The sequence below is a fragment of the Nicrophorus vespilloides genome, unplaced genomic scaffold (genome assembly GCF_001412225.1).
Source record: "Nicrophorus vespilloides isolate i.1.1-1 unplaced genomic scaffold, Nicve_v1.0, whole genome shotgun sequence".
In the NCBI taxonomy this organism is placed as follows: domain Eukaryota; kingdom Metazoa; phylum Arthropoda; class Insecta; order Coleoptera; family Silphidae; genus Nicrophorus; species Nicrophorus vespilloides.
The window spans coordinates 69787-82840 of record NW_017095586.1 but is presented as its reverse complement, the minus strand read 5'-3'; the positions used below and the strand labels follow the sequence as shown (position 1 = coordinate 82840).

Genomic DNA, 13054 nt, shown 5'->3' with positions numbered 1-13054 from the left:
AGAGGAGTTCAGAAGGTTTACGTAAATAAGAAAATAAATAAGTAAAGACACAGGGCTTGAAATTAAGTCTGAAAAGTTAGGAGAGGCCATCGAAAGTGGGGAAGCTCGAGACGTTCATCTTCTTTCCAAGAATATCTCGAATAACGGCACTAATTATATTCCGTTGGTGGAACAGATTACGTTCCCACTTGATCCGTTTACACAGAAAGAATAGAATGCTTTTTTTTTGAACTTCCCTCCTTTGATGTAAGCTGCGACTTATGAGCCAACACTATTATCTTGACTTCAAAGTGTCAGAGCGCGTAACGTTTTTGCTAATAATTTGATGATAATTAACATCATAAAAGCTCTCCGTCGTGCAACTTGTGAATACAATCATAAATTTTCCATTATCCGTCAAATTATGGATAAGCACAAGAAAATGTTGGCAAGCCACCCCTCCGTTGTATAACCCAGTCATTTCCTCTCGCGGATCCTTTATAAATATAGTGTAATTAAATGCTGGCCCGTCACGGGATTCTGTATAATCTGTCAGCGAAAGTTTTTAATTTAAAGGGCCGGATGTGATTAATGCATCGACGGCTTAAAGGGGATCCGGGATTCTCCTGTTTCTTTCAGACCTATTAATGAGATACACGCGAAATGCAAATTTCATATTTTCCAACCAACGAAGGTAATAATTTTTTAATTAATTCTTGTCAATTTCTCTAATCGACTAATTAATTACTTATAACAAAAAGTATTAATTAATTGGTAAACACTACTAATATAAAAAAAAAACAAACTAATGGAAAATATAATCGATTCAATAATTGCTTTAATTGGTGAATGCGATGGGTATATAATTAGAAAGGATTAAACTGCGATTATTTATTTATTATTGGAGAAACTATGCAGCTCAAGTTTAATTAAAATAAGATCCATCTGAGTGGCAATTTTCGAGGGTGGATTTGATTGGTGGCTACAGGAAATACGGCTTTATGTAGCGTCGGTGAGGAAGCGCGTTTCCCCCAAATACGAAAATTACATTTTCTGCTAATAACAGTGGATTTGTTTGCATGGGAAATGTCATTAAGGAAATTCCAATATATCGGTTTAAATGGAGTTCGGGAGGAAGAGCACATAACTTCGAATTCACGGCTCGATCACACTTAATATAAGCCCTTCCAAGCAGCAGGAGCTTTTTGAATTTCAAATTTCGCGTCTTAAAGACGTCCCCGGCCTCACGCACTTTCCCTGCCGCCAATGAAATGCAACTTACTTTGTCAGCCTAGGTAGGTAGGCATAGCTCTTTTGCCGCCGACAGCCCATATACATCCTTCGATTTTGCTGACGGCGGATCGCGCGACACGCAATGTTTGAAATTCAAATCGGGGGTGGATTTAGACTCCCCCACGAAGTGTCATCTGGATACCTGGCTTCTTCCGTCCCTTTCGATAACCATAAGAGGCAATTATTTATATTAGGATTTGGAAATCTCACCTGCACCGCCGCAGCAGTCACGAACGCCGAGGATATAATATAGCATTTAACGCGATCCAATTTGGAAATGTATTCTACGTCTTACTTAAAGTCCTCCTCTCTCGACGACCCGCAGGATCCTTTTAAATGCGAATCAATATATGCAATACATTATCAGCAGAGAAGTGAATGAAAGACTACCGAATGGTGCGAGGTGTTCAAGTCTTGCACCAAAAGTTGAAGTGTATTACTGAGTTGAAAGGCAATTCACATTTAATTCAATTTTCAAATTAACCCAGAAAACCACTTATAGAATACTTTAATTTATATTTTTATTCTGTTTCAGGACAAATACTACTCCAGTAAAAAAGTAAGTACAATTTTATATTTGATATAATAGAGAAAAAGAACATTTCAATAAGAATTTCAATATGTATTCTAAAAGATTATTAAATTTCCTAAAACTTAACATTAACTAAGGTCTGGATTTAACTGAAAATGTTACGATCTGTCAAATAGTCTATTACTTTTGAAAGGATGTAATTTAATTTAATTTAAAAAAATAACACATTGTTACGCCAACACAACAGACTTTAAAAAAAGCAATAAGAATCTTTATTAATTTTCGTTGCAAAAATTAATTAAATCCGAGAATTTATGAAATGATTTAAGGTTGTATTAGGTAACATCTTCGTCTCGGGGATTGTTGAAATTCGCGGCGACTGCGGTCCGACTTTAATACAGTTGAAATGAGAAAGTTCTCAAGTTGATTTTTGTGACCGGCTATAGCGATTACGATGGCGGAGCACGTGTGCAAGTGACGGCCCAGTGATGTCTTTGATCACGTGCGGAGATGGGCTCTGAAATAAAGAGTCCGGAACCGGACGCCCTTGCAGAAAAGAAGTAAAAACGGAGATTCTGCCGCCCCTTTACAATGCCACAACGCTCTAAGTATGGAACCACTGTTATATCACAATGTGATATATGAGTGATTACACAAAAATTGTGACCCATTCCGTGCAGCGTATGGAAGCGACTGCTGCCTCTGCTTTTCTGGATGTCTTCACGTAGCACTAAATCAATCTTGAAGACTAGTTCTCTCTACATGTGTATACGTGGCGCACGCTTCTATATATATGTATATGTGTGTATGCACCGCATAAATTCGACAACATCCCCGTCCGAGACATTACTCAATATCAAGATGAGATTCCTCTCAGGCAGTATTGATTGGATTACGAGCTCGCGCTCTTCGAGGAATTGCATTACCCAAATTCCTCCGTCACACCTTCCGCAATCCGTCAAGTAACCGCATGCGATGATTGCGGCTATCCGAGATTCACTCCTGATGTCAATTAGTTCCGGAATTATTTCATCAATTATGTATGACAGTCAAGTATGCAATTACATTCTTAATAATCCTCACTCCAAAAACACAAATAAATAATGCAACAATTGTAGAAAATTCACAACTCATAAAAGAAATAAGACAAACAATGTTTAAAGAGATGCTAGATGTATAAATCAATAATTAAATTTATATAACTCAATGACCTTATTTGCAAGAAAATTATACAAGTTAAATTTATTGAAACATCCTAAATGAATACATTCAAATGAACTAGTATACATATCACATTAATGCTACGGCAGAACACGTGCAGCCATGAATCCGTGTATTAGCAAGTTCGCATTCTATCTCATTAAAATCAATTATAACTTGTGGTTCAAACTAGTTTAATATGCTGCAGCTTTGAGACATATTGATTAAACATATTTCGTGAAATTTAATATATTTTTAATTAAATTATAAAGTATTAAAATAGTAGTTTGTTATGTAAATAAAAAGACTTCATTTAGATTTTAGTTCAGTATTATAAACATAACGAAACTATCTTCAAGTATAATGTTGGTGTATTATTACTTAAGTTGATTTATTGAGTATGAGAGACTAAATGTTAGATCTTATTATGAATTTGTATTCAACGTCGAATACATGGATTATATAAACGATGGTGCGTAGGCGTAGCTTCTAATGCGCTTATAGGATTAGTTTTGAATTTGATGGTGTAGATAATATCGACGATGATGGGCGGCCGCAAATGAAACAAGTTAGTGCTCTGCGGACGGAATCCAATTTAAAGTGTTAGTAAGTATTCAGCAAGTGTCCGAAAGGCATTAACCATAAGTAAGCGTGAAGTGGGTCGCTAATAAAATCCGAGTTTCTACTAAATTAGAGGTAATAGCATACGCATCGAAGAGGCCAACTTCAGGGGACGCGCGCATAGTTCGCCAGACATACTTTATTTTTTGTCTCATTTTTGACAAAAAGTTTCGTCTTACTGGGAAAAGCGGCGAACGGAAATGGGGAAATTTGATTATAGGTCCTTGCAGAGGCAGCAGTAAGGACAGAAGGGAGAAAAAGGAGAGGATGCTTCTCTTCTCGAGTCCCGCAAACTTGATATGCTCGAACATGTCACGGCTGACAGGTATTATCATATATCTCCGCTTCCATTTTCCAGGGCCAATATGTGTTTGGTATTTTTGCTCTCACCGAGCACATAACTACACCGATATTGGGATGGGATGATGCAAGAAAAAAAAATGATACTGGAAAATACGACAATGGAACACGAACATGTTGTGTCTCCGCTCTAGGGGAAGACGTTTATATATCCGCTATGAATAAATATATACCTAGTGCACTTTACTTGTAAATATACCAAGTAATCCTCATATCAACCCGCCACATATTTCCAGCCAATAGTTTCCTGGGAACATTGCTTTTCTCGGAATTTTCAAAACTTATATTTTCACATATATAAACCTAAACAATTTTAAATCATTTCAATTCATATTCACAAATACATTACTATAAATAATAATAATTTAGATAATTTCAATTAATAAAAACCATATCAAATCTTTTATAAACGTTATAAATTTATATATTTTATAAAATAAACTCGCTAACATATTTTTATTTAGGAATTTTTGGTAGAGTAAAACACATAAATAACGCACAAACACGCAATCTGTATCACCTAATATTTATTTCTCGTAATTATTTCTATAAATTCTGGATGTGCGCATCCAGTTGAATCCACGCGGGAATCCATCCGAAAAAATAGTAATTAATTGCGCATTTATTCGTTAATACCCGGTGCACATTGGTGCATTTACATAATTCCAAAATAACGGTTGGTCATTGTAGCTATTCACCCAACAGAGCAGTTTTTGCATTATTTTCGTTTGAGCTTGTGTGGCTTTTGCGGGTCGGGATTTAAATCGGAACAAAAATCGCCGGTCGCAGTGCTGAAAGCAATAAACCTCCTTTTTTCCCCCAGCAATTAAGATTACAGCGCAATGCTTTTTGCAAAACGTAACATCATTGCTGTCGTTATCTTTATGATTGCATTGTGGGAACAGAATTGGGACTTCTGCTGCAATTATATGTGTACACAGCAAATGGATTTAGAGTGGAACGATTCTGTCACGGGATCGATTTGAATTTATTCGGAACGACGTATCAATCAAAACCGTTAAATCGCATCGTTATATTCCATACCAGTAAGGAAAGATTTACTCGTATTTTCGGATATAAACTTTTTTATACATATATTTTTTTTTAGTCGATATCGAGATGTTCTATTATACAAAGTATCGATATAAATCATGTATAGGTTTATGATGCCACCTATTTTTGCGAATATATATAAATTATTGTTATAGTTATTTCTCCTTTACGTAGACAGATTTATCTTTCATGCTAATATTATTATTAATATTACATTTTTTGTTTTCTTTATAAGTTATTATTAAAATCTTTATACTAAATATTATTACTTTGTGTTATAGTAATTAGATTATTAATTTTTAGTTGATAAATCTTTTGATGAAAAAAAATATGCACTAATTATGAAAGCTATGAATTTTATTAATTAAAATCGTCGGACGAGTATTTTCAGTATTAATTAGTTTTACATAATTAGGCGTTAAATAATACAATAGATGGCTTCTCGTTGATTAACAATGCGAAGCAGCAGAAATTAGTTTCTGGAAATTCCTTTAAATAAATTTCATCAAAATAATTAATCGCTTCTAGAAATGGACGCATTATCATTGTTGTCTGAAGATTCTGGAATGTGTACTTCTTGTCGACGTATTATATTAAAGGCGGAGTAAAGTATTTATTATTTTAATTAAAAGTGAAGAACGGCTGAGAGGCAGGGCTATGCGAGGTTTTCAGGAAACCTTACGTGTTTTAGATTTAGCAATTACTCGAGCTGTTAATTTCAATTTAGGCTGCCAATTGTTAATTTAGAAATACCCCCGAGGGACGTCGATGGCCATTCAATCTGGACGACTGGCTCACCGCAACCACCTCCTACTACCACTCCATTCCAACTGAAATTCGATCTATATGATCGGCTGTGTGCCGAGTAGAACATTTCAAGATTCGTTCTGGCCTGGCGGTAAATAGTAATTAATACGAAACCTTCTAATCCCACTTCTTCGAGGGACCGCCTGCGTCTGATGAAGAATTATGTCTATCTGCCCACTACATTCCTTCTCAAGACGGATGGCGCAACTTGTCATCAAGGACCTTTGTCCATTAATTAAATGCTAGATGTTCCCCACTTCGCACTACATCATATTTAATCGCTTCTTCCAGTTAACATCTTCATTTACGGTTGAAACTAATTAATTGCTCTTTTTTTTTGTCTTGGTCTCCGCGTAATCCCATTGATAATTTCTCAGCTCGTCTGAATTAATTCCAAAGATATATATCAAAACATTTAGTAACAAGTTTAACACATCATTTTATGGACTGAAAAAACAGTATGTCCTTATGCCCCTAAATTACACCACTGAGACACTCTGTAAGCTTTGAGGATTTCTTATAAATAATCCTGTCCATACGTCTTTAACACATTGTAAAAAAAACATTTAACTTAAATAAACTTTCCGGTTTATAATATATCAAAAGTCAGTTTTATTGTCATAGCAATTCACAGAACTATAAATATATATAGAAAAAATATTGTCGAATATTTTAAGAAAAAAATCTGATATTGATTTTAACCATAGTAATAGAAACATTGTATGAAATGGATTATACGTATTGTATTGAATATTCAGGTTGTATCAAACCGTAACCGCTGGACAGTGATTGTCCTTTAAAAGTGGATGCACAATGTAAGCGAGCGTTGTTATCATGCGGGTCGTGTTTTGTTATTTTGCAAACTAATTGTTTGGTCAAATTAATAATTTATTGTTTGTAATTGCGTGCATTTGAAACTGGAAAATTGATAACTGTTTGATAACGAACGGAATTGTCGAGCCGCTGAATAACGAGATACATATTTGTACATCCTAGTCCATCCAGAACGGTCACAAATCCACTCTTCGACGATTTACCGCAAACTGAATGTAGTCCAATTCCCTCTAGTTCATGCAATTCCCTAATAATGCAAATATCCACGAGTGCTTCCAGTTTACCTACTTCCCAAATACTATTATATTGTCACCGCTGCGATCCAACGAATTATCAGTGCTTCCTGATCAACGCTCCGCTGTTGGATGGGGAGATATCATCGATATCAATTTTTCAAAATGTAATTATACCAGTAAATTGCGTTGTAAAATGTTGGACTTCGTGTACAGGAATAGAAGGTTGTGTGTGTGCGAGAGAGAGAAATAAAGATAGGCAGTATAGGTATAGCCTCCATTGTGAATATTGATCGCAGGTTTTACGTTTAAGTGCACCTATAAAAGTGATATACTCTGTATGACATTTTGCTCATCCAGAAACTATGTCAATTAATACACGAGACATAAAACTAAAAGTTACAGCCCCAACCGTAATAACCTGTAATAACTATCCTTAATACAAACTACGTTAATTAACTTTTATATTCCTTAACGAAGCCTATGTAAACCCAAACTAGGTGCAGGAAGAAGCCGGAAGACGAGGCGAGGCTCCAATTAAATATTTCCTCCCCCCTGAACTTTCACCATCTAGCCTTAACTGTTCCATTATTTTTCGCCCCCTCGAACATCGGCACCGACACCGTTTCATGTTTTCTCCTTCTGTTTTTTTTGTGTGTGTGGGAAAAACACGTGCCGTTTTGCCGCATTTATTTTCCATGTGTGTGTGTGCATTTCCGCTCGCGACACAGCTTTAATGGCGATAGTTTCCTGTTTACACGAAAGTTAAGATGTTCACATTAAAAGCGCTCAAAGATAACAGAACTTTAACCGAAAATTTATGCACCGAATTATTATTATTCCCACGTGCATAATTGCTGCGACCTCTATTAACAAATGTACTACAACCCCAAATATTTCCTTTTTGTTATCAAATATTTATGACACAATATATTCTTAATTATATACTTTATATACAATGCACTAAACACAATAAATTTATTTTTTCAATTTTTTTAATTTTTCCAAAATATCTGATCTTCTCCAAAATAGTACAGAAATCTTACCATTCTAAGAGCATTATTAACTTCAAGCAGAAATGTTACTGTAATTTTATAAAATAATTAAAGCCTTTTTAAAGACTTCACTAATTTCTTGAAGGTTTATAAAATTCTATATCAGCGATTTGGAAATTGAGGCTGATTTATTATGAAACTATTGAACTTGAACTAAGGACAAATAATGATCTGATGATCTACAATTGAAAAATCTTATGTTTTAACTCATTTTAACACTGATGTAGATTTTTTTTAACATAAGCAATTATTACTGTAATATTTGTATTTTTAGGTAATATATAAATAGTAATTATAATTATATTTTAACAAAGTGTTTTGCGCAGTTGTGGTAAACCGCACAACGTAAGAATCTACATTTGATTCCGTTATATAATTTTAAATAGTATTCAAGCTACAACTGGCGCCACCCGCCGGTTGAACAGCGAACTGGCTTATGCAGTTTGGTGTGTAAACCGGAAACGTTGTTTGTACATTTCAGGAAAAGCTTCCGGAACGGTACAAATAAGACGACAAATTACGACTGCTTTACACGTGTCACGACCACTATCCGCGACATACTTTATATCCGTTCAAATATTAAAATGTTTATTTGGTCTAGCACGCGCAAAATTAAATTTCTTCGGTAAAGATTGAAGACGTAAACTACGTTAAATTTGTTAATATTTTAAGAATAAAAGAATAGAACTTTCATTTCATGGAAAAATCAGGATGGATTGGATTTTTGACCTGGATTTACTTTACAGATGTTTGAAAACGGCGCCCCACGCGGTGAGCTTCTGAAAGCTTTCAGTGTTCAAGTTGGGAGCTTTCCCATTAGATGGCGCCAACGATCCGATCAAGTTTCCAATATAAATGTGAATACTACAATATCAATATAGAAGAAAAAGAATAAATACGAAATAAACTAATTTATTAAATTAGTTTACAATCGCTGGTCCGAAAAGAATAGTAAATTGATTTTTTTTTATTGCAGTTTAAGATATAGAAATTTGACCAATTCCAATTTAAAATATAGTAGTTAATTTTCCTAATATATTAATAATTCAACTATACTTTTCTTTTACATTGTTTTTAAGTTATTTAATTATTTAATGGTTTTGTATTAATGTACATTAAATAGATGGTATATGTGTGGGAATAAATAAGTTTTGTAATTAAAAATCCCAAGTTGTTGCGCTCACTTTTATTTCAGAATATTTGTGTCCCTTTCATTGTTCTGGAATGCTGCAAGAAGGTGCGGACAAATAAAAATAAAGCAGGAATAAAATAAAGGGAAAGAATGAAAGAAAAAAGATAAAAATAAAGGAATAGAAATATAGAAGAACGGAGTTTCGAGAACAATTCGCGATTAACAATTCTCTCAACAGTCGTGTGATTTTTGCCAGAAGCGCGGACTGGATGTACAAAAACGTACCTCGAGCGAAATGCAAATGCACGAATTTGCACGCGCCAAAGGCTCTATCATTTATTCAAGAGCATTGGCTGTATTTTGTGGAAGTGTCATTAAATGGTGCAGTGGTGGAGGTCGCAGACGACGGAGCTTCCCGTAGGTATCCTCCATGTCTCTATTCCACCTATTTCCATACACGTTCGATACGCTGCATTTTTTTTTTATAAAAACGTGCTCCACTCCAGATTACGAGTCTACTGCCTACACGCCGCCCTCATCCTAAAACCTTCTTTCCCTAACCCACCTAGCTATACTCAACATGAATATTTAACAATCATAATAATACCCGATGCCTTTTGACTTCTACTTTGCCTTTTACTCTTAAGTTAACACTAAAAGCATACATGTACATTTGCTTTTTGTTTTAAAATGTATAGTCTTATTATTTTAATTAAGCCAAACTAATTTTAGTAGAGAAAATTCATAAAGCAGAAACTGCTGGTTTCACATAATCGAAAAATATATATCCATTAGACTTGTTTTCAATAGAAAGATACAATATATATTTTAACTAATGCGGACTATATATTTATATATACATCATTATGGTTCAATACTTCTGAATAGTAAAAAAACAAAACATTACATAGTAAATGTAAGTAGTAATTATATAATGTCTGATGTGACAATAATAATAATCAGATTAATGTTACGAACAATTTGTTTTTTTTCTGTTTTACAACTAATATTCTATAGATTTCTTATTTCTCATTCAATTCATATTTTTTGTGCGTATATAAAAGTATAGGAGTTTTTCAGATAACAAGGTGAGGTCAGACGAGAAAGAAAGTATTTTGAATATTTCATTCACTTCGAATTACAATATAATAAATTGCTCAATTGTCTGCGCTCCTTTTTATATGACTAAAGAAAAAGTTAATATACAGGAGAGACGGGAATATAGTCCAAATTTTGTAAATTATATCAATGCTAAAAAAAGTTACCTATATAATGGTAACATAAAGTAAAATTATTATTTATTTATTTTATTACTACTTCGTGGTAAGAAAAATGTATCTTTAAATTGAATATTGCAATACCTGTAGATAAAAACTGTATAACAATAAACAGCACTAAAGGAGACTTGGCTTTGAACAGTCCGGATTAACTATAGTTATTATCTGTTGTATTAAAACTTTGTGAAATTTGTTGATATCTTTGGATTATTCGATGTAATAGATATGGATTAGTAAAATAAAGAATACTTTAAATGTAATTTTATGAACACATTGTCAACACTTTCTATAGTTCAAAGACCCAAGAAAGCGTTCCCAGACGCCCCGGAGAATAAGAATTCCCTATACGACTGCCGATCACAGTGTTACAATTATTATTTACTTTGTACTACAAACAAAGCATGTTATTGATTTAAAGTGACCATTAGATCTTACGTGTATATAAAAAAATAATTGTTACTGATACAAAATAATTGAAAAATGCAAAACAAAATTTATTGCAACAAATCTATTAAATATGTAACAATAATCTAATTTAAGTAATAACATCTCGGTACACTATTAGAATAATAATCGATAGACATGTATTACGTTACATTTAGAAAACGATGTAGGATAAGAAAATAAAACGACTTCCTTTTATATTTGTATAATTACTTTTTTTTTCATATTAAAAAAAAAATATGTACAAACCTAATTTTCTTGCGAATTTATAATCGCTGTGAGAATGCTGATTCAATTTGTAGTGTAAAAAGTGTAATTCCGGTTTCAGGGTAAATTTGCTACGTTCGATTTATTATAATGTTTCCGAATGTCTGTGCGAGAGAGCAACAGAGGGAGGGGTATGAGTTTTTAGGGTGTTATGTTTTCGCATGGTGGCAATCGCGCAAGGGAGGAAAATTGCGTGAGTTAGAGGCGGTGATGAGCAATAATGTATTCGGCAGGGCGCGAAAATACTTTTAAATCGCTCCCTACTCCGTTCCGTACCTGGCGAAGTTAGGAGTGATTATGCTAAATACAGACGGCCATAAATATTTATAATATTATGATTATTGTGCCGCCTTCTTCTGCAACCCCCTGACGTCTTCTTCCGCACCAAAGTTCTCCTTAACAAGCGAGTTGTTCGAATTCCGAACTATTAACAACAGTCTGTCGCCGTGCACTTCCCAGCAGAGCCCCGGCGCGCCAACTTTTAAACAGCCGCCCCTCAGATTTTCTGCCAACGTTTTCTTCATTATTGATAATCCATCTTTTCCCCTCCACCAACTTCGGACGAGCCAAACAAAAATAAGGATCCTCGTTTTATTACGTAACTCCATTTAGGTATACGTGGCCTCAGATATCCAGTCAGACGTAACCCGAGTATATATTCGTTCCTCTTCTCTGTGTGTGTTTGTGTGTGTGTGTGTGTGAGAGAGAAAGGGAATGAGAGACGTTGAAGAAATAGAACCCCACGTAAATAAAGTTTCAAAGATCATTACGCGATTTGTTTTGTGCGCTTGCATTATGAGTTTAATTAGAGTAATTAGTCCGTTGTTTGGGTTCCTCGACATTTCCCCACTTGAAAAACAAGAATGTTTTCATTAATTAAAACCGGAGGCAAATTTCTTCCATGCTGAACTCACAATAATAACAGTAAAAAAAAATACGATCACGAGAAACCATCAGCTAAGGGCTGGGAGTTCGTAGAAACCGTCTTTATTATACAATTAAACTTGCGAATAATCGACTAAATCATTTTATAGCCAAGTTAAACATCACCCTCATAAACTGTATGTACATAGTGATTACATTGATACTCAATATTAGTATTAGTACTGAGTCAGATAATGAATTACAATTGTTAATAAATATTATTTAAAAGTTTACTCTGTGGATGTTACAAAAAACTATTAATTTGTGCAATTTTGAATGATTTCTTCATATTAATTTTACTTAACAAGACATTGAAATTTCCTTGAATTATACGTATGAATATGATTAAAAATTTGAAGTTTTGTTTAACTTTCTAAAGTATTCTTAATAATATTATTGATTTTTAGTGATTAGTGATTACATTGATACTCACTATTAGTATTAATACAGTGTCAGATCATGAATTACAATTGTTAATACATATTATTTAAAAGTTTACAATTACTCTGTGGATGTTACAAAAAACTATTAATTTGTGCAATTTCGGATTTACTTAACAAGACATTGAAATTTCCTTGAATTATACGTATGAATATGATTAAAAACTTGAAGTTTTGTTTAACTTTCTAAGGTATTCTTAATAATATTATTGATTTTTAGTGATTAGTGATTACATTGATACTCAATATTAGTATTAATACAATGTCAGATCATGAATTACAATTGTTAATACATATTATTTAAAAGTTTACAATTACTCTGTGGATGTTACAAAAAAAACTATTAACTTGTGCAGTTTCGAATGATTTCTTCATATTAATTTTACTAAACAAGACATTGAAATTTCCTTGAATTATACGTATGAATATGATTAAAAATTTGAAGTTTTGTTTAACTTTCTAAGGTATTCTTAATAATATTATTGATTTTTGGTGATTAGTGATTACATTGATACTCACTATTAGTATTAATACAGTGTCAGATCATGAATTACAATTGTTAATATATATTATTAAAAAGTTTACAATTACTCTATGGATGTT

The 13054-nt window shown here is 33.5% G+C and overlaps 1 protein-coding gene across 3 annotated transcripts in view; it reads left to right on the top strand.

Moving 5' to 3' along the window:
- The window catches only part of LOC108557738, a 70078-nt gene that overhangs the window by 16934 nt on the left and 40090 nt on the right, over window positions 1–13054 (top strand). For all 3 annotated transcript variants that reach the window (XM_017914403.1, XM_017914394.1, XM_017914386.1), the window contains exon 2: window positions 1808–1831. The gene's annotated coding sequence lies outside the window, so the exon portion shown is untranslated. The remainder of the gene's footprint in view (window positions 1–1807; window positions 1832–13054) is intronic.